This window comes from Lynx canadensis, chromosome A3, assembly GCF_007474595.2.
Source record: "Lynx canadensis isolate LIC74 chromosome A3, mLynCan4.pri.v2, whole genome shotgun sequence".
Classification (NCBI taxonomy): domain Eukaryota; kingdom Metazoa; phylum Chordata; class Mammalia; order Carnivora; family Felidae; genus Lynx; species Lynx canadensis.
This window is the reverse complement of record NC_044305.1, coordinates 79,582,575-79,605,523: the sequence shown is the minus strand read 5'-3', so window position 1 is coordinate 79,605,523 and position 22,949 is coordinate 79,582,575. Positions and strand designations below refer to the sequence as shown.

Here is a 22,949-nt window from a genome sequence, read left to right as displayed (position 1 = left end):
GGGCATTAAGGAATCTACTGAAATCATTGCTTCACTATATACTAACTTATTTGGATGTAAATCTTAAAAAATAAAAAATAAAGTTAAAAAAATAAAAAATATATATACAACTTTTTGAGTTGGCTTTTTGCAGTCAACTTAATTCTCTTGGGATTTACCCAAATATTACATGTATCAATAGTTCATTCCCTTTGTTTGTTTTTAAATTTTCTTTGGTAACATAACATTTTATTTATTCTTTCCATTAATAACTAATATTTAAGAACATTTACAATATTAATAGAACTTAATCTAAGAGAAGTTCAATGTCCTTTTTTTAACATCTTAATACTGGGTATTAATAAAAAATATTCAAAATAATTATGGCCAAAATTATTATGTCAAAAATCACAAATAAATGTTTGGTATTAGTATGTCTACATATAATTCAGTTTTTAGTGTAAAATTTTTTGGCTGAAAAAAAAGAATATTTGGTTTGCTTCACTAATAGCAGTATGTCTTAATGCTGAGGCAGGCTCTTGGTATTTCTTCTGTTGTTGATTTTTAGTATAGTTATTTATATCTGTTATGAATGGAATTGAGTGGAAAGGTACTCATCACATAAACTCCAAATAAAAGTACATAGCTGATTACTGTAGGAGATAAACAGGTAATGCAAGTGCCCAATATTTCTGAGGACAAAAGGTTAAGCCTAAGGAGTCTAGTCAAGATTCAAGAATAAAAGGGGCACCTGGGTGGCTCAGTTGGTTAAGCGTCTGACTTTGGCTAACATCATGATCTCACCGTTCATGTGTTCAAGCCCCGAACCCCATGTAGGGTTCTGTGCTGACAGCTCTGCTTTGGACTCTATGTCTCCCTCTCTCTCTGTCCCTTCCCTGCTCGTACTCTTTCTCTGTCTCTCAAAAATAAATGGAAAAAAAAAAGATTCAGGAATAAAGGCTCATACAAGATATAATACAAAGACAAACTGGGAGCTCAAGAGCAAAACCATAAACCACTCTTTCTGACAATGGTGATAGTGAATTTTCCACCATTTTCCTGGTGGGTTTAGACAATCAGACAATCTCAGCACCGAGTCCTCTGTTCAAGCACAGCAGAGGGTGGGAAAGAAGGAAAATTGAAAGGCCAAGGTGCGAGAGTACCACCAGCCCAGGCACAGTTGCACCAGGACCCTCTCCGAGAGTGAAAGAGGGAACACGTCTATTTCTTTTATTTTAAAATAATTTTTAAAAAAATTTAGAACAGTCTTACATTTACAGACTTAGTATTTAGAAAGTACAAAAAGTTCTCATATACGCTACATCCAGTTTTCTCTATCATTAGCATCTCTCATTAATATGGTACATTTGTCATAATTAATGGGCCAATCGATCTATTCTTATTAACTAAAGTTCACGCTTGAAGTTTCCTCAGTTTTCCCCTAATGTCATTTTTCTATATCAGGATCGTATCCAGGATACTATCTGATGTTTTACAGTTATGTCTCCTTAGGGTCTTTTTGGCTGTGACTATTATTTTCAGACTTCTCTTGTTTTTGATGACACTTGAAAGTTTCAAGGACTCCTGGTCAGATGTTTTATAGAAAGTCCTTCCATTGCGATTTATCTGATGCTCCCTCATGATTAGACTGGGGTAATGTGTTTTGGGAAGGAAGACCACAGAGATGAAGCACCATTATCATCACATATCATATCAAGGGTACATACTATCAACATGACTTATCACTGCTGATGTTGCCCTTAATTTCCTGCCTGGGACAGTGTTTGTCAGGATTCTCTACTGTAAGCTTTCTCTCTCTGTCTCTCTTTTTTTTCTTCTTTCCATACTGTATTCTTTGGAAGAAAGTCACCATAAACAGCCCACATTTAAGGAATGGGGAATTATGTTCCACACTCTTAAGGGCAGAATACTTACATCAATTATTTGCAATTCTGCATGAGAGATATATCTAATGTCCTAAATTTATTTATTTATTTAGTCACTTATGTATATCAGTATGGACTCATGAATATTTATTTTATACTTAGGGTTACAATACAAGACTATTTTATTCTTTTTTTTAAATTTTTTTTAACGTTTATTTATTTTTGAGACAGAGAGAGACAGAGCATGAACGGGGGAGGGGCAGAGAGAGAGGGAGACACAGAATCCGAAGCAGGCTCCAGGCTCTGAGCCATCAGCCCAGAGCCCGATGCGGGGCTCGAACTCACAGACCGTGAGATCGTGACCTGAGTTGAAGTCAGACGCTTAACCGACTAAGCCACCCAGGCGCCCCAAGACTATTTTATTCTTTGTGTTGCTCACGTTGTTCCAGCTTTGGCCGTTAGGAACTCATTCAATCAGACACTATGTCTCCATATGACCATCACTGTGAAGTTGATTTTTTTTTGTTTTTAGCACTTTCTTTTCCTTTCTGGCACTACAAGATGCTCTAGGCTCAAATTCTATCTTTCCTGTCCCATTCCTAGCATCAGCCTTTTCTTCAAGGAGCCCTGATTCCTTTTATTGGAGACTGGTGTTAGAAACCAAGATCTGGGCTCTAGGTGTATTCATTGCTACTGGGCTGTCATTTCTTTTAAGCCCTCTCAGTTGACAAACCAAATAAATAATAGGTGTGTATACTAACCTATATATATACATACATATCTATAAATATTTCTATCTGTAATCATCTGTATCTATACTAAGCTAAACATGAGTTCACACTGGTATTTCCAACTCTAATCCATTACAACATAGATTATGTTAGCTTCTTCCCCTTCCCTTCCTTATCTGTAACCTACCACAACAACCTGGCTCCTATCACCCATCATTCATTTAATTCTTCAATTCCAGTATACCTATATAATGGTTTCAGAATTCCCATACCCTCATGGGAAATGGTACTTACATATATAATTCCTTTTGTTTTTAGTCTTATAAATGAGAGAGTGTAAGCACACTTTGAGAGAGTGTAAGCAAGGGAGGGGCAGAGAGAGAGGAGGAGACAGAGAATCCCAAACAGGCTCTGCGCTGACAGATGTGGGGTTCCATCTCACAAACTGTGAGATCATGACCTGAGGCAAAGTCGAGTTGGATGCTTAACCAACTAGGCCACCCAGGCGCCCCTGGGTTTTTTTCTTAAGCCATTCTAATAGGTATGTAGTGTATTACATTGTTGTTGTAATTTGCAATTCCCTAGTGACAAATGATGTTGAGCATCTTTTCATAGGCTTATCTACCATTTGTAGATCTTTTTGGTGAAATATCTGTTTAGATCTTTTGTTCATTTTTTAATTGGGTTGTTTTCTTATAGTATTTTAACAATTCTTTATATATTTTGTATATAAGTTCTGTATCAGATATGTGTCTTGCAAATATTTTCTCTAAGTCTTGGGCTTTTCTTTTCATTGTTTTATTTAAAGAGTTTTTTTTTTAAGTTTATTTACTAATTTTGAGAGAGAGAGGGAGAGAGAGAATCCCAAGCAGGCTCCACACTGACAGTGTAGAGCCCAATGCGGGGCTCAGACTCATGAGTCAAAACTGAGAGTCAGACCTCAACTGACTGAGCCACCCAGGCACCCCATCCAGTTTTCTCTTCTGTGAAGATCACTTCTCCATTTTGTAGTTAATAGGCAAACTGTGTAAGTTTGTGTGTGTGTATGTATGAGTTACCTTCATACTGTGTGAATATGCTCTTCTCCAACAGTCTTTTACTCATCGATTCATTGATTTGTGTGTGTGGTAAAACACACATAACAAAATTTACCATCCTAACCATTCAGTGTACAGGTCAGTGTATTTGAACGTATTGAATACGTTCAAAATGTGGTGCAACCATCATCACTGTCCATCTCCAGGACTCTTTTTATCTTGTAAAACTGAAACTCTACACCCATTAAACAATAACTTCCATGCCGCCCTCCCCCCAGCCCCTTGCCACCACTATTCTCTCTGTCTCTGTGAATCCGACTACTCTAAACACTTCAGATAAAGGGAATCATGCAGTATTTGTCTTTTTGTGACTGGCTTATTTCACTTCACATAATGTTAATATGCTAAGTTCACTTTAGTAGCATAAAGTGAACCTCAAGATTGATCCATGTTGTAGCATATGTCAGAATTTCCTTCCTTTGTAAGGATAATAGTCTACTGTATGTATATACCAGTTTGCTTATCCATCCATCTGTGAATGTACACTGGGTTACTTCCACATTTTAGCTGTTGTGAATAATGCTGCTGTGATCATGGGTGTACAGATATCTCTTTGAGACCCCTCACTGGTTTTTAAAGACAAATATTTTATTTTATATTTTATTTTATTTTATATTTTAAATGTTTATTTATTTTGAGAGAGAGAGAGAGAGCATGCATGGGAGAGCAGGGTGGAGGCAAAGAGAGAGAAGGAGAAAGAGAATCCCAAGTAGGCTCTGCACTGTCAGTGCAGGTTTTTTTAGGTCTATGATCCACTTTGAGTTACTTTTTGTATAAGGTGTAAGGTCCGTATCTAGGTTCATTTTTTTTTTTTTTTTTTGCATATGGATATCCATCACCATTTGTTCATTCCATTTATTGAAAAGGCTATCCTTTCCCCCATTGAATCATGTTTGCCCCTTTGCCAAAGATTAGTTGGTTATATTTGTGTGGGCCCATTTCTGGGCTGTCTAACCTATTTCATTGATCTGTGTCTATTCTTTCATCAATACCATGTTGTCTTATTTTTTTTTTTAATTTTTTTAACGTTTATTTATTTTTGAGACAGAGAGACACAGAGCATGAAGGGGGGAGGGGCAGAGAGAGAAGGAGACACAGAATCGGAAGCAGGCTCCAGGCTCTGAGCCATCAGCCCAGAGCCTGACGCGGGGCTCGAACTCACGGACCGCAAGATCGTGACCTGAGCTGAAGTCGGACGCTTAACCGACTGCGCCACCCAGGCGCCCCTGTTGTCTTATTTTTTTTAAGACCTGAAACCATAAAGCTTTATTTTTTTTAATTTAAATTCAAGTTAGTTAACATAAATATAGTATTGGTTTCAGGAATAGAATTTAGTGATTCATCACTTACATATAACACCCAGTGTTCATCACAACAAATGCCCTCCACCCATCTAGCCCATCCCACAAGCCCAGCAACCTTCAGACTGTTCTCTAAAGAGTCTCTTATAGTTTGCCCCCCTCTCTGTTTTTATCTTATTTTTCCTTCCCTTCCCCTATGTTCATCTGTTTTGTTTCTTAAATTCCACATATGAGTGAAATCATATGATATTTGTCTTTCTCTGACTGACTTATTTCACTTTGCATAATACACTCTAGTTCTACTCATGTTGTTGCAAATGGCAAGATTTCATTCTCTTTGATCACCGAGTAACATTCCATTGTTCCATTCCATCTTCTTTATCCAACATTCATCAGTCAGTGGACATTTAGGTTCTTAATACGATGTTGTCTTGATTACTGAAGGTTTACATTAAGTTTTGAAATTGGGTAGTATGAGTCTTCCAATTTTTTTTTTTAAGTACTGTGTTGTCTATTCTAGGTCCTTTGCCTTTACATATAAACTTTAGAAATAGTTTGTCGTTATCTACAAAATAATTTGCTGAGATTTCGATTTTATTGATTTAGAGTTTTGATTTCTTTTTATCAGTGTTTTCTAATTTTCCCCATATAGGTCTCATACATATTTTGTTAGCCTTATACTTAAGTATTTCATTTATTCAGTGCTATTGTAAGTGGGAATTGTTTTTTGAAATTTCAAATTCCAATAATTCATTGCTGGTATATAGGAAAGTAATTGACTTTTGTATATTAACCCTGTATCCTGTGACTTTGCTATACTCATTTATTAGTTCCAGGGGGTTTTTTGGTTGTTTTTTTGGGGGGATTTTCTTGTCATTTGTGAATAGTTTTATCTCTCCTTTCTTAATCTATCTACCTTTTATTTCCTTTTCTTGTCTTACCATACTAGCTTTAAATTTCAGTACAATGTTGAATAGGAGTGGTGACAGAGGACATCTTTGCCTTGTTCCTAGGGGAAATTATCCAGTTTCTCACTATTAAGCACGATGATAGATGCAGGTCTCTTGTAGGTGTTCTTTGTCAGATTGAGGAGGTCTCTCTCTATTCCCAGTTTGCTGAGTTTTTATCATTTTTTTTATTTAAAAAAATTTTTTTAACGTTTATTTATTTTTTTGAGACAGAGAGAGACAGAGCATGAACGGGGGAGGGTCAGAGAGAGGAAGACACAGAATCTGAAACAGGCTCCAGGCTCTGAGCTGTCAGCACAGAGCCCGATGCGGGGCTCGAACTCACAGACCGCGAGATCATGACCTGAGTCGAAGTCGGCCGCTTAATAGACTGAGCCACCCAGGTGCCCCCTGAGTTTTTATCATTAATGGCTATTGAAATTTTAATTTACTATAAATTCACATGCAGGTTTAAGAAAGAATACAGAGAGATCTATGTACTGCTTACCCAGTTTACTCCAGTGCTAACAACTTGCAAAACATTACAACTAGAATATTGACATTAATACAATCCACCAATCTTGCTCAGATTTCTTTTTAAAAAAAGTTTATTTATTTATTTTGAGAGAGAGAGAGAGAGAGAGTGCATGCACAAGATCGGGGGAGGGGCAAGGAGAGAGAGAGAGAGAGAGAGAGAGAGAGAGAATTCCAAGTAGGCTCCATGCTGTCAGCGCAGAGCCCAACACAGAGGTCAATCTCACAAACTTTGAGAACATGACCTGAGCCAAAATTAAGAGTTGGATGCTTAACTGGCTGAGCCACCCAGGTACCCCCTTAGATTTCTTTAGTTTAGCTTTTATGTGTGTGTGTGTGTGTGTGTGTGTGTGTGTGTTTATGCAGTTTAATCTCATGAATAGGTATTTATATCCACTACCCACAGTCAAGATACAAAAGAGTTAAAGAACCACGGGGATCTCTTTTGTTTCCTACTACAATCACATCCATTTCCATCCAGCAACTCTTCCCTACATCCGTAGTCACTGGCAAATACTTAGATGTTCTCCATTTCTAAAACTAAGCTATTACTTTTTTATTTTTCTATTTTAGAGAGAGAGAGTACACAAGCTGGGGAGAGGGGCAGAAGTTGAGAGAGAGAGAGAGAGAGAGAGAGAGAGAGAGAGAGAATCTTAAGCAGGTTCCATGCTCTGCATGGAGCCCAATGCGTGGTTCGATCCCATGACCCTGAGATCATGACCTGAACCGAAATCAAAGTTGGACACTCAACTGACTGAGTCACCCAGGTGCCCCTTAAGAATGTTATATAAGTTGAGGGGGGCGGGGAAGAGGGGAAATAGGTGATAGGCATGAGGAGGGCATTTGTTGGGGTGAGTACTGGGTGTGAAAGCGATGAATCACGGGAATCTACCCCCAAAACCAAGAGCACACTGTATACACTGTATGTTAGCTAACTTGATAATAAATTATATTTTAAAAAAGGAAAAGAAAACTCACAATGTTACTGCAAAAAAATGTTATAGAAGTTGAACCATTCGGTATGTATCTTTTAGGATGGGCTTTTTTGAGATTCAGTATAATTTCCTTGAGATCCATTCAAGTTGTTCTGTGTATCAATAGTCTGTTCCTTTTCTATTGCTCCATAGTTTTCTATGATGTAGAAGTACCTAAGTCTGTTTAACCATTCACCTGGTTGGAGGACGTGTGGGTTATTTTTGTGTTTTTTTGCTATTATGAATAAAACTGCTATAAACGTTCACATATAAGTGTTTGTGTGACCATGGGTTTTTATCACTCTAGGATAAATATTCAAGAAGTGCAAATGCTGGGTCAGAAGTACATATTTAGGTTTGTAAGAAACTGCCACACTGTTTTCCAGAATGGCTGTACGATTTTACATTCTCATCAGTGATGTAGAAGTGATTTAGTTTTCCTGCATCCTTGCCAGCATTTAGTGTTATCACTAATTTTGTCTCAGTCATTATGATAGATGTGTACATACTTATTTTTTAAGTTTATTTATTTAATTCGAGACACAGAGGTGGGGGGCAGGCGGGGGGCAGGGGCGGAGAGAGAGCATCCCAAGCAGGCTCCTCACAGTCAGCACAAAGGCTCAGAGCAGCGAGATGTGGGGCTCGAACTCACAAACCCGGAGATCGTAACCTGAGTCAAAATCAAGAGTTGGACATGTAACCGACTGAGCCACCCAGGTGCCCCAATCTGTACATACTTTTCGTGGAAAGCCATAAATATCTTAAAACAATTGAGCTAGTACTAACTGGCTAATGTTTCCTGTATGCCTGGCTCCAAGTTAGGCTCTTTGAGTGTGGAGGAGACCCAGCTCCTGCATGCAAGGGACTGGAGAGGCAAGGCTAGGGCATGAGAGGATACCAGTTCTTCCCACGTGATTCTGACAAGCCCTGTGAGTTCACTGGTAATGATGTGTGTTGGATGATAAACCCTGAACCCCTAACAGGAACCTGTGTCAGGGAAATCTCTGTGGAGTTCAGAGGGAAAACAAAACAAAACAAAACCCAATGGCTCTGTGAAAGGGTAAGGGAAGGAAATTACTGGTTCCAGTCTGGATCCAGCAGAGGCTAAGACTTGGCTATTTGAAACTCCAGGTAAAAGAAATGGCATTTGCCCTCTGGGTCTCCAAAAAGGGGTTCAGATTCTGCCCGTGTTTTGCAAAGAAGTAGGGCAAAGCTAACAAAGGCCCACCTGTGGCAAAATGAAACTGATTTTCAACCTGAGAGAGCATCCTATCTTTTTCTACTGGATTCTGTTAAAGAAGAGTCCTAGGTTATCATCCAAGTTCTCATTTTCCTCAGCTTCTATTGTATTAAGGCTAGACCATGAAGTTCCATTTACTGAGAGTTGTGAATATGGATAAAATCATGTTCAGTTCAGTAACTGTACAGGTATTGAATCTCAGTTATCTAAGGAGTAGAAGATGTATCAAAACTATTTGGCTTTGAAAAAAATAATGCCTTAGACAAAGGTCCGTTTTGTCTGAAATGACACAGAAACCTGTGCTCAGGATCTCATAGAGGCATAATGCTGTCAGGGGACTTCTGTCCTTGGCATACCTTTCTCCGCCCCTGCCCTTCCTGACCTTCACCCCAGGGGACATCTATTGTCTATACTCTGCTCTGGGTTTTTGAAAAAGTATTTATTTACACCCAACCCTATTCAAAAAAAAGCTTTGAAGAAATTTAAAAATTAAAATATTTTCCTATATAAAATCGAACAACAAAAAGGAAAACAGAACAAAAACTTGTTAGTTTAAAAAGGGAGCAGAAAAAACAGGGTCAAATGAGTGTTTATTGCCCACAACAATTAGATTTTGCTTTAAAGAATGCTCTCAGCTTCTAATGCTCAGATGCAACAGTACTCTTTCAAAAGTCATTTGACCTTCCCATATGATGTCTTCAAAGCTTTGGGTTCAATTTATAGGCCCATATTTTCCATTTCACTATTTCATTCAATTACTGAGCTTTTAGTGGCTTATCCACTAAAATAAACATCTTAAGGAGGATTTTCCAGTAGTCTATGGCTCTAGCTGATGGCTATTAACCCTTCTAGAAAACTTAAAAAATGGTCTGTCTGTTGCTTCAATAGACAAGCATTATTCATCTCAAAAACTTTCTGATGATAACTTGCAAAGATGTGATGAAGCTAGTTTCTCAGAAAAATGAACTGATGAATATATACTGAGGTACTCCTGTTAATATATGCTACCTAAGGTTAGATATCTTGACCACTAATGTACATCATACAGTGCCTGGAACATAACAGAGATTCATATATTTACTAAAGATTACTGGGGCACCTGAGTGGTTCAGTTGGTTGAGCGTCTGACTTCAGCTCAGGTCATGATCTCATGGCTCGTGGATTCAAGCCCCACATCAGGCTCCATGCTGACAGCTCAGAGCCTGGAGCCTGCTTTGGATTCTGTGTCTCCCTCTCTCTGCCCCTTTCCCACTCACACTCCGTCTCTCTCAAAAATAAATAAACATTAAAAAATAGTAATAAAAAAAAAAGATTACTGAGTGCCCTCTTTGCACAGGAGACCAAAACATTCTGGGAACATGCAGAAATAATGGATTCAGGAGTTCACGACCAGATGCCAAGCACGCCTTCACATACACACCCAAGTCCCATCATGGCACATATATCTATGTAATGGCGAGTGAAAGCTTTCAACTTCCTGTGCAAGGTCTTTCAGAAGACCTAAGATTCCCTTAGTGGTTCCCATCTTCTCAGGAGGTAAGAGAAACCCTGAACAGGCCCATGTGAAACTGGGAGAGCCATATCTACTGAAAAGCCTTGACTGGTTGCATGTAGAGATATGCTAGCATGTAGTTATCCCGCTCAACCACTCAGCCTCTGGGAGAGATCACAGTGCCACCATTTCATGAGGGAAACAGTAGCAAGAGGACACATTTGAAATGACCTTTTAGATCCTTTAAGTTTTACGGTTGTAGTTTATCCCAGTGTCATGTCACGGCTGCCTCAAACTGGGACCATATCTCTCAAGCCACAGGCTTTACTGTCCCTCTGGGCCATGTTAATGCTGCCACCTGACTTCCCAGCTGTGGCCCTATCATCTTTTCCAAATACTTAAGTGCCCATTAGTTTACAGAGCTGCTCAGAGGCTGTAGCACTTCATGTCTGGCTCCTGCCCTTCTAGGCAACAGGCAAAAGTTTAGGGTGGGAGAACGAACTGAAAGACTAATAAATAAACCATAAAAGATGCACAAATTCTATGCTTCAAAACACTAATCGAAGAGTAAAATCCCCAGACTATTTTGACCAGACGATAACATGTCTCTCTTTGATAAATACACTAACAGAGTACAGCAAGTTTCTTAGTCTTGATACTGTTTGCATTTTGGTCCAGACAAGTTTTTGTTGGGAGTGCTGCCCTGTGCATTGTAGGATGTCTAGCAGCATCCTAGGCCTGTAGTCGCTAGATGACAGTAGCGGCCCCAGTGTCTCCAAGCGTTGCCAAGTGCCCCGAAGGAGAACCATTGGCATAGAGTAAGCAACACAATCTGAAACCAAGACCTTCCAAAAAAGCCGATGAATACAAAAGCCCAAAGCTGATGATGGAATTTGATCTTAAAAATAGGCAAAATTTCAGTAATTGGTTTATCTTGCAACTTTATGTAACTTCAAAATTTTTTCTAAATAAAATGGTTTTTTTTTAATAATGCAGAAGAGAAACGGCTTGGATTCAAGCTTAATTCTTCTTCTTTTTAAAAAGACTTATTGAGATAGAATTCACTTACCATACACTTGACCCATTTAAAGTGTAAAAGTCAATGTTCTTTAGTAAGTTCACAGGTTTGTGCAACCATCTCCACAGTTAATTTGAGACACTCTCAGTCTCTCCCAAAAAAATCCTCTCCCCATTTGCAGTCACACAGATTGCTCCTAGGCAGCCTCTAATCTATTTTCCCTCTATAGATTTGCCTGTCCTGGACATTTCATATAAATATAATTATAAATGTAATTAATTTAAGTGTAGTATGCGGTCTTTTATGACTGGCTTCTTTCACTTAGTATGTTTTCAAGGTTCATCCATGTTGTGGCATGTATCAGTCATGCCTTTCTAATGCTGAAAAACAGTTTTTGGTGAATGTATATTTTCATGTCTCTTGTGGATGTACCTAGGAATAGAATTACAGGGCCATGTGGTAACTCTAAGTTTATGATTTTGAAGAATTGCCAAGCTGTTTTCAAAAGCGACTGTACCTTTTTACATTCCCACCGGCAGTGTATAAAGGTTCCAATTTCTCTGCATCCTCCTCACCACTTGTTATTGTCTGGCTCTGCTCCTAGCTATCCTAGCTCACTGCAGCTTTGAGTTGCACTTCTCTAATGACTCATGGTGTTGAGCATCTTTTCATGTACTTACTAGCCATCTGTATCTCTTCTTTAGACAAATGTCCATTCAAATCTTTTCCAGTTTTTAAAAAATTAAGCTTTTTATTTTGAAGTAAGTGTAGATTCACATATGGCTGTAAGAAATAGAGAGATCCTAGATATCCTTTACTCAATTTTCCCCATGTAACATCTTGCAAAAATGTAGTACAATATCACAATCAGGATATTGACATTGATACAGTCAAGATACAGAACATTTCCATTATCTCTATGATCCCTCATGTGCCCTTTTATAGCCACACCCACTTCCCTCCTACTCCTACTCCTACCCTTCCTGACCTCTGGTAACCACTAATCTGTTCTTCACTTCTATAATTTTGTCATTTCAAGAATGTTATATAAATGAAAGAATACAGTATATAACCTTTGGGGATTGTTTTTTTTCCCCCCACTCAGTATAATTCTCTGGAGATTCATCCAGATTGTCGCATGATGAATAGTTTGTTTCCTTTTATTGTTGAGGAATATTCCCTTGTATGGATGTACCACTTTGTTTAACCATTCACCTGTTGAAGGGCATTTGAGTTGTTTCCAGTTTTGAGCAGTTACAAATAAAGCTGCTATAAACATATGTGTACAGGTTTTGGTTTGAACATATGTCTTCATTTCTCTGGGATAAATGCCCAGGATTGCAATTGCTGGGTTGTTTGGTAGTTGTATGTTTAGGTTTTTAAGAAATTACTAAACTGATCCCCAGAGTGTCTGCATCATTTTGCATTCTCTCCAGTAACATGAGTGATCCAGTTTCTATGAGTGAAGACCAAGTTGGGGAAAGGAGACCCAGTCCTTTCTTCTCTGCTTGCCTGCTATGAAGCTTTTGCAACAAGAGGCTATGGGAAAGGGGTGAGAAAACTGGCAGCTTAACCCTCCTGGGGTTAAACTGTGATCCCAGACTGAGAGATGCTGGGGAGGAGCCTCTGTCTTCTTGGCTGCACTCGTAAGGAGTATCATGCCTGAGGTAGAACTCCCAGAACTTGAAGCTGGGAGAAGGGGTAAAGGAGCTTGCCCATGTCTCAAATGCCATAGCTTTTTCCCGTTCTTACTGAGACTTAGTAGATTTTCTTGAATGAATGTTTCTTCATTTGCAGTATGCCCTTAGGACAATTTCCAGAGACTTTAATTTTTACATTATTGTTTGCTGGGGAGAAGATCTGCTGAGCTCCTTTCTCTGCCATTCTGGAAGCCCCAACCCCCTCAAGCTTGATTCTTGATATGACCAAGAATCTAATAGAGGGGAAAATCCCCCAGCCTGCCAAAAAACTCTCAATCCCTTGAACAGCGGACCATCCCAGATCCTCCAGTGGCAGATGACACTGGATGTGCTGTGGCTTCTCTGCAGTGTCAGCACCCTAGTAGGCTGGCTGAGGTATAATGCCCAGACAACTGCTGGCTGGTCTGCTTTGACTAGGGAAATAGATCTTTTTTTTCCCCTAAGGGAGACTGGATGTGTTAGATAATGTAGAATGGATTCATTAGAGAAGGCTGAAACCAGTACTTGAATTTTAAACCCCAAATGCTGTCAATTCCAGAAGCATATTGCCTTGATGAACTCAGCTGAGTGGCTTATTAGGCTGGGCACTGACAGAAGTCAGTAGATCAGGCTAAAGAAGTAAGGCAGGGGCAAGCTTTTCTGTTTGTTTAAATGGATAATACAGTAACATGGTTCACAGAATGGTATATAGTAGGAAGCCTCCCCGCCATTCCTGCCCCTCTACCACCCAGTTCTCTTCTCCCAACAGGCAGATATTTTATAAAAGCAACGATATAAATACATCTTATTTTCCTTAGAAGGGCTTGGGTTTGAATCCTAGTTGTGTTGCTCTCAAAACCAGCTGTGTTATTGGGGATAAGTCACCTCACTTCTTTGAGCCTCAGATTCTTCACCTGAAAAATGGAAATAATAGTACATACTTCACAAGGTTAGGGTGAGCATTAAGTAAGATTGTGTCTAATGGCGTGTTTTGTTTTTGCTTTTGCTTATAAGAAGGATACACACCTGTGTGGAGCCCAATGCAGGGCTTGGGGCTTGAATTCACAACGCTCAGATCAAGACTTGAGCTGAGATCAAAAGTCAGATGCCTAACCAAGTAAGCCACCCAGAAGCCCCTAATGGTGCTTTCTAAAAGTGCTATGCCAACCAGCTGTTCTAATGGGAGCAGCAACCATGTACCAATAGTGAGGCAGAGATTGGCTGTACTCAGTAGGTACTGTGGGACCAGGAATTGACGGTGCTGGGGAAGTACCTGAAGCTGACAGGGAAGAGAGAATATGGGCCACAGGGAAACTCCAATGTGGCTAAAGTAGGCATACGACAGGGTGTGACTGATCTGCAGGGAGAAAACTTAGGGAAGCCAGTGACAAAGAAAAACCATAAGGAAGTGATTGGAGAACGTTTTCATTTGTCTATCACCCAGTTACCAAAGGCAGCCAGCAGGGTTCAAGGTTAGCTGTGGCCCTGATAAAGAGAGGCACTTTCTCCTGGGAAGAGGCCTACCTTTGGACTAGAGACAATGTTGAGTTTAATGCAAAATAGTTTTAGTTAGGTTGGTGTCTTCCAAAGACCATTCAGAAGGACCTATTCCAAAAATCATCCAGAATCTAATGTATTACAGTGCCGACCTAGGACTTCTGATGTAGGCTCAGGTCAGGAATCAGAAAATGGGTACCCAAATTGAGCTAACATTCCATCTTTTTCCAACTTTTCCTTTTTGGCAGCATAAGGCACAGCAGCAGGGAAAACAAGAGAAACCAGAGTGTCATGACATAGAGTCCAAAAAATGTCCTAAGTCTTTCTCTGCCTGGGCTACTACATTGGAAACACATTACAGGGAGTCTATCCTAGATTCTTATGGTCTCTTGGAACCAACTCCAAAGGATCACAGAGGTGGTGAACGGAGAAAGAGACCAACAGTCTCTGAATAGGATGTGATAGACAAATCTCTGCCAAGGAGAGATGACAGAGGTGTGTACAGCAGGAGGACAAGGGGGAAAGCAGGTGGAGAGAAAGCCAGTTCACAGGTTGGAATCCCCACTGCTCATCCTCTGTTTTGGAGGACTTCTGCATGCAACAAGATGAATAGTTACTAGTAGCTGTCCTGAGGGATACCTCTCAGGCCACAACTTCAGTTTCTTGCTAGGTCTGGCTGAGGCAGGGAGGCCTGGCAATTGCCTGAGGTTGGATAATGGCTGAGGGAGTACTAAATCAGGCTAGAGACCAGCAGAGTTGGCTGTCCCTCTGCAGTCTCAGAGTTTACTTTTAACAAGAACTGGATATTTATTTTACGGCCAAAATGAACTCTAGTTGCTGAGGCTAGGAAGTCTGGGTCATTACCACTCTAGCCCAGGCGTACTTCTCAGGACAGGTCTAAAGCTCCCTGTCATGAATTCTGGTATATTCTGGAAGCATTCCCCCCCTCCCCCCAACTCTCAGAGATGGATTAAAAAAGAAGTTGAAGAAGAAACAGAGGGTTTGAAAGGAATACATCTGTGGAGGACTGAAGGGTGAAAAGGAGCAAACTTGGAGAGTGATAAAAAAGAACTTTACCTTTTTGTTATTGTTTGCCTTTTAATAATTGTTTGCTTTTTTGTTTACGCTGTCTCTACCTTCCTTTTTCTCCCAACTTTTTATTATAAAAAGTTTCATTTATTCAGCAGTAAAAAAAAAAAAAGGAAAAAGAAAAAGAAAAGAAAAATTCTAAATCCACAGAAAAGTTGAAAAACATGTACAAGGAAAATCAAAAGAACAATCCATAAAAGTAAACTGGACTTCATTCAAATTAAAAGTTTATGCTCCTTAAAAGACACTGTTAAGAAAAAGACAAACCACAGACTGGGAGAAAATACGTTTGAAACACATACCTGATAAAGGACTTGCATCCAGAATGTATAAAGAACTCACACAACTCAATGATAAGACAACAAATAACCTAATAAAACAGGACAAAACATTTGAACAGATACTTCACCAGAGAATATATACAAATGACAAATGAACATGTGAAAAGATGCTGAACATCCTCAGTCATTAGGGAAATGCAAATTAAGACCTATAATGAGATACCATGACACATGCACTGAAATGGCTATAATCAGAAAAACTAACAACACCAAGTGTTGATGAAAATGTGGAGAATGGAAACTCTCATATGTGGCTAATGGGAATGGAAAGTGTTTCCACCACTTTGGAAAAGTTTGGCAGTCTCTTATAGAAGAATTAAGCATCCCACTCCTCAAGGTATTTACCCAAGAATAGTGAAAATTTGTGTTCACACAAAAATCCATATGCAAATATTTATAGTGGCTTTATTCATAATTGCCTAAAACTGCAAACAATCAAATGGCCTTCCACTGATAAATAGATAAGCATTGTGGTAGATCCATACAATGGGATACTACATAGCAATAAAATGGTACAAATTACTGATGACATGGAAAAACATGGATGGATCTCAGATGTATTATATTAGGCATCGTGGGCTCCAATGTGTCTCACCCTCAAAAAATATTAAGTCCTAACCACTAAACACCCCAAATCATGAACTTATTAAAAAACAGGGTCATTACAGGTATAATTAGTTAAGATGAGGTCATACTAGAATAGGGTGAGCCCTTGCTCCAATTGGCTGGTGTCCTTATAAGAGACACACAGGGAGAATGCATGCAAAGACAGAGCCAACACGTGGGGAGAATACCATGGGATGATAGAGGCAGAGACTGGAGTTATGCAGCTGCAAGATATGCAATGCCAAGGATTGCTGGTGATGCCAGAAGCTAACACAAAGGCATGTGCAGATTCTTCCCCAAAGCCATCCAGAGAGCATGGCCCTTCTGACACCTTGATTCTGGACTTCTAGTATCCAGAACTGTGAGATAATAAATTTCTATTGTTTTAAGCCACCTAGTTTGTGGTATGTTGTTACAGCAAATGTACAAAACTATTGTACTAAGTTAAAGAAGCAGACTCACAGGCATTTATATGACATTCTAGAAAAGGCAAAAACTACAGGGATGGAGAATGGATCAGTGGTGCCGAGGGGTGGGGCTGGGATGAGGGGATGACTATAAATAGGTAAGGGAGAATTTTGAGGGCGATAGAAATATTCTAGATCTTGATTATGATGGTAATTACATGATTGAATGTGTTTGTCAAAATTCATAAAACTTTATAGTATATAAATTTTTAAAATTTGAATTTACCCTATGTAAATCATACTTCAGTAAACCTGGCCCCCCCAATCCATAAACCATAAATAGACAAAAAACATCATACAGTGACCATTTATTGACTTTCCATCCAGATTCAGTGGTTATTAATATTTGACCCTATTTATCTATATATGTATTTTATTTTTGCTGAATCATTTGAAAATAAGTTGCAGACATCATGGCACTTCATCCCTAAAAATTTTATCACACATCTCTTAAGAATAAGGACATTTTTCTATATATGTCTAAAAAAAGTAACAATAATTCCAAAGTGTCATCTAATATACGCTCCATATTCTAACTTCTTCAATTGTACTCAAAATGTCTTTTGCAATTGCCTTTTTCTAACCAGGATCCAATCAAGGATTATATAATACATCTGGACATTATGTGTCTTCAATCTCTTAATCTAGAATAGTCTTCCCATCTTTTTCTTTTGGTTGCCTTTTGTCTAGGCCAGTAGTCTTGCAGAATATTCTACAATTTCTGGATTTGTCTGACTGCTTCTTCACAGTGTTGCCAAATTTTCTTCTCTTTATTTCCTGCAAACTAGAAGTTATGTCTGGAGACTTGACTAGATTCAGGTTAAACACTTTTGGCAAGAAGAGTTCACTGGTGACAGAGATCTATTTTTCCATCTTCTTGGCCTCCATGTAGACCTATCTTCCTGTCTTTCTCTCTCATGCCATAAAGGACTTGTGTACTTGTGCAACAAAATTTTATGGAAGAACCAGTAGCAACTAGATACTGGGGCCATAAACCTCAGTAAGACAGTTCCTGCCCTAAAGGAAATAAATGAATGAAACAGCACCCTTTCTCATCTAATAAATATTTACTAACTGCTACAAGAAGCCAGGTACCATGCTAGGTGCCAGGGGTACAACAGTAAGCAAATGCAAATATGGTTCCTTGCCTCCTAAGGATTTATAGTCCAGTAAGTGAGACAGACATCCATGAAAAAAAAAAAAATCCAGAAATAACTTGTGATAGAGAATTCCAAGCAAGTTCCATGCTGTCAGTGCAGCATGGGGGCTTGAGCCCACCAACTGTGAGACCATGACCGTGACTGAAGCCAAACTCAAAAGTCGAATGCTTAACTGACTGAGCCACCCAGGTGCCCCTGGGGACAGAGGAATTTTAAATCACATTGCCTTGAATTAAAAAACCCTAAGCAGAGGGGCGCCTGGGTGGCGCAGTCGGTTGAGCGTCCGACTTCAGCCAGGTCACGATCTCGCGGTCCGTGAGTTCGAGCCCCGCGTCAGGCTCTGGGCTGATGGCTCGGAGCCTGGAGCCTGTTTCCGATTCTGTGTCTCCCTCTCTCTCTGTCCCTCCCCCGTTCATGCTCTGTCTCTCTCTGTCCCAGAAAATAAATAAAAATGTTGGGGAAAAAAAATTAAAAAAAAAAAACAAACCCTAAGCAGAGAATTTCAGAATTACAGCCAGACCAAGCCAGTGGTCTGTGCTGTTATCCAAAAGAACTGTGGATCCTGCAAGAAAAGACGGCTGGTTAAAGCCTTTGATTTTATTCTACTTTCCTGAATATTCAGGTTAGACCAAAGGGCTCAAATTTGTGCTGTTCCTAATAATTATGATATTAAAAAATTACTTTTTCCTTAAGCCACACGACTAACAGGTGGCAGAGTCACAATTCAATCCAAAATCGCTGGTGCCAAAACACTCATATTTGAATATCACATCACAATGCTCCCAGTAATAATGACAATGTATCTACCAAGGTGAAGGTAAGGGAAAGGGGCTTTTTGTAATGTAAGTCAAAAGAAGGGACAGATGCTCTTTTAGCATGACAAGGACACAGGAGTGATGCCAGCAGGAGGTTAATTGGCCCAGTATGAATGATCTGGTTATTTTTCGATGCTTGAACAGGAGGCCAGACTAAAGTGGCCAGAAATTCCCACCCCCCACCCCCCACCCCCACTTCCTTACCCTCCATCAGGAACAAAAAAGACTGTGCTTTTAAGAAATGAAAAGCAGTTGGGATCTTTGGGAAAAGGACTATGAGAAAGGGGAATATAATAGAGAAGGCAGGAAGGAGATGTTGGGAGGAGGTCTGCTAACCAGAGTTTGGCCCTATAATTGCCATGGCCAATAAGACCCCTTACTCATGGTTGTACAGAAGTCACTCAAATTTCTGTCATGCTGTGCACTCTGTTTTGATTAGACTATGATACATGAGCCTGAATAAAAAGGTTCACTCACCACGTTCCATGATTCTATGTATTCTCGACAGCCAACCGGAAGATAGTTTTGTTAGGAACTGTTCCACGATGGGCTTCCAATAACTTCTATTATTGTCAGGCACTGTGCTAAGTGCTTTAGATACATTCATTGGTCTCTAATCCTCTCAACAGCCCACCAGAAGAGGTCACTGGGACTTAACTACTCACCTAATAAAACTATCAAACCAGACAATTTTTAGTCGGGCCTGTCTGACTTAGGCACAGCTAAACTAGCCTAGATCAGTGCTTCTCAAACGATCTGTGAAGGAGCACTTTTTATTTTTATTTATTTATTTATTTTAATATAATTTATTGTCAGATTGGTTTCCATACAACACCACCCAGTGCTCATCCCAAGAGAAACACTTTTTAAATTTCAATCTATCACAGCTTGAAAATTTTGGAAGATACATAATTTTGTAAAATGTAAAATGAAAAAGACAGGCACAATACAAGCCCAAAGTTACTTACAATTAACAGACATACTCTGTGAAATTGCTGTAAATGTTTCTAAACACCTATTCTGAATGTCTGTCTTCAGAGTGAATCTTGTCATGGAATGGCATTAGAATAGAGTAGCAGTTCTGGTCATAAGGGCACATCAGAATCATTTCTGAACTTTTGCCAAATACATGTGCCTGCCCTCCACCCAGACTCTGATTCAGCAGGTTTGACATGTTTAATAGACACTTCCCAGAGGATTGTGATGTCCATCCCTGCTTAAGAACTACTGCTATTCTAACATACTGCCAAAGCTACTGTTTCCAGCTTGGTACAAATTCAAAGAATCAAGATCCTTTTTCACAATTACTAAAACCAGTACTGGGCATTGTGGTGGGGAAAAGGAGGAAGGGTAAGAATGCTAGGGAAATCGAGAAATTCAAGAGTTGCCGTCCCTAACATCTACATTACCAGCTGGTACTATTTTAATATCCTTTCAACTTAAAACTTTTGATGTCTGGTTCAAGTATGAAAACGCTCTGAGCAGCAAATGAGAAGCAGTCAAAATTGCATTTTGCAGATAACCATTCCCATCTAAGGTAACACCTCTATGTTGTTTCCTCCTACCTGCACAGCACTGCCTTTGTAAGAATGGACTATCTCCTGCATCTTGCATTTGAGAGATTCTGAGAACTGTCCGGCCCAGAGAAAAATTGTGAGTTCTTAGTTTACCCTAGAGGATAGCAAGCTGGTGGCACAGTCCATTGTTTTTAGGGAGAAACAGCCTGTGAGAAAAGCACTCCATCTTTTCATTTCAGGGCCAACAGTGAAAAGTAGATGAGGGATGAGGCCTCGTAAGAAGACTCACAAGAGACGTTCAGTGAGAATAGGAAGTGCTAGTGTGTGTATGCCCCCAAGAAAAAAGTCCAGTGAGTTACGTGACCCCCAGAGAAGTGAGGATTGATAAGATGCTTGTGGAAAAAAATGACAAATACAATTTTTTGAGCCAAATAAGCTTTTTTTCATAGTACTTACTTTTTATTAGTATTACTGATATGTGTGTGTTCAACTGACCCTATCACAATGTTAAACAAGTATACACAGAGTTTGATGTACACAATCAAAACTCTGGTGTACTTTTCCTCTCTCAGTTCCAGTCCTTGATGGGTATATTCATATATCAGGTGCTGGAAAAAATTTGGAAATATTCCTCTAATTTCATTATCTAGAATAGATTGAAAACTTGATGGATAATATGTTTCCAGACTACATCAAAGTTTCCTATAGATCAGTAAGAAAAAGACAAACAGCTCAAAAGAAAAACAAGCAAAGGATATGGACCATTTCACAGACAAAGAAATAAAAAGAGCAAAGAAAACATGCTCAACCTCACTCATGACCGAGTAATGCAAGGCAAAATGAGATACTGCTTTTGACTCATTATACTGGCAAGAAGTGTGTTAATATTGAGATGCTTTTATATGGATGCTTTCATACGCTCTTTGCAAAAGTGTAAATTGGTTGGGCTACTTTGGAGGGCTATTTACCGATATCTCTTTGCATATCCTGAGTTTGAGGTATTCCAGGAACTGTGCTAGACTCAGTTCACACTGGCTTGCAAGCATTGATTATACATATCTCTTCCCAATTCCAAGTTTACTAATGTCACATTAGTAGTTTGAAATCAGCCAGGGCAGGGAGAACTCCCACAATGGAAAAAGGGCAAATGCTACAAATCAGCCCTTATCCCCCTTTTTAGAAGACTGGTTGGTAAACAGTTATCACACTCCACAGCCTATTTGCCAGTGTCTAGAATCTAAAAAGCGCATAACCCATGATACAGCAATTCCTGTTTTCTAAGTTATCTTTGCACCTGTATAAAAAGGCATGTGCAAAGCTTTTCACTACAGTATTTCGGCTTCAAAGGATGGAAGGTTCTGGTGAGACCTTTTAAACAATTATTTTTGAATGTCCCAGTGCCCGAATCAATGCCTCCCTGGAGTCTCAAGGGGCCGGTGGGGGAGATGCTGGCAGCTGACTCTAGTAAAGCTCTATCCTGATCAGATAAGGGAAATTCAGATGAGATTTCTTTCAGCATCTTCTGTAGCTAATATGTTTCCACTTTGAAGTTCTCTTTATACCAGTTTGGTAGATTGGTGATCTCTGCAGTACTAATTGGTCAGTCTCAAGACATGTTGTTGAGGGTAAAAGCAATTTGCAGGACAATACACACGGTGTGATTGTACTTATGTCACAGAAATATATGAAACAATACTGTAAATATAGGCATATATGTAAGTAGGTAAAAATCATTAAAAAACTGGAAGGAGATACACTCAAAGTGACCACAGAGGTTACTACTGGGGAAGGGGAGGAAACAAGAATAGACAGTACAGGTCATAGAGAACTTTAGCTTTAATTTGTAAGGTTTAAATGCTTCTCAAGCACAATATATCCATCTATTATTCGTAAAAAGTTAAAACCAAAACAAAACAACTCCTTGAAGTCCATAAGCTGCCATCCAAAAATCCAAGATCAGGGTTCTCAGTTCCTGGAACGGGAGGCACTCTCTTCCTTCTGGAATTGTCCCTCCTTTAGTGGCCCAGGCCTCTTGGGCAGCCGTATACTTTCCCTGCCCGGGCACTCGGGTAATAGTATCAGGCCTGATTAAGACCTTTAGTGGGCTCTGAAAAGCACTGAGAAGATTATGCTCCACCTCTCTTCTCTATATTTATAATGAAAAATAAAAATACTATGAAAGTAAAGAAATCCTATAGTGTCCTGATTTTTCCTAGGACTATGGTGATGCTTCTGATATTTGAAAATTTTTAAATCTCTCAAAAATTTCTGGCTTAGCTGGGAGCATGTGCTTCATTCTGAGCAGCTGGGTGATTTAGCACCTGGCAACAAAAGGATGAGAAACGGAACAAATCACCAGCAATCTCCAGTTGTCCTCCAAGATAAGATAAAAAAAATGGAAGGAAAGGACAAAAATTTAATCACTACTTGTCTCCTCAAACCAGCTCCTTACATGCACACAGTTAACTGGTCAAACTTCCAGGTGCAAAACTAGGTGTGGCATTTGATCTACCAACGATGGGCCCTCTGTGATTACACTGCAACCACTTCTCTCCTGGGGTTCCCACAAGGCAACAGCG

The 22,949-nt window shown here is 39.4% G+C and overlaps 1 pseudogene; it reads right to left on the bottom strand.

Annotated features, from left to right (window-relative positions):
* Window positions 1-370: 370 nt before the first annotated feature.
* Window positions 371-1,034, bottom strand: LOC115510623 (annotated as a pseudogene).
* Between the last annotated feature and the right edge of the window lie 21,915 nt (window positions 1,035-22,949).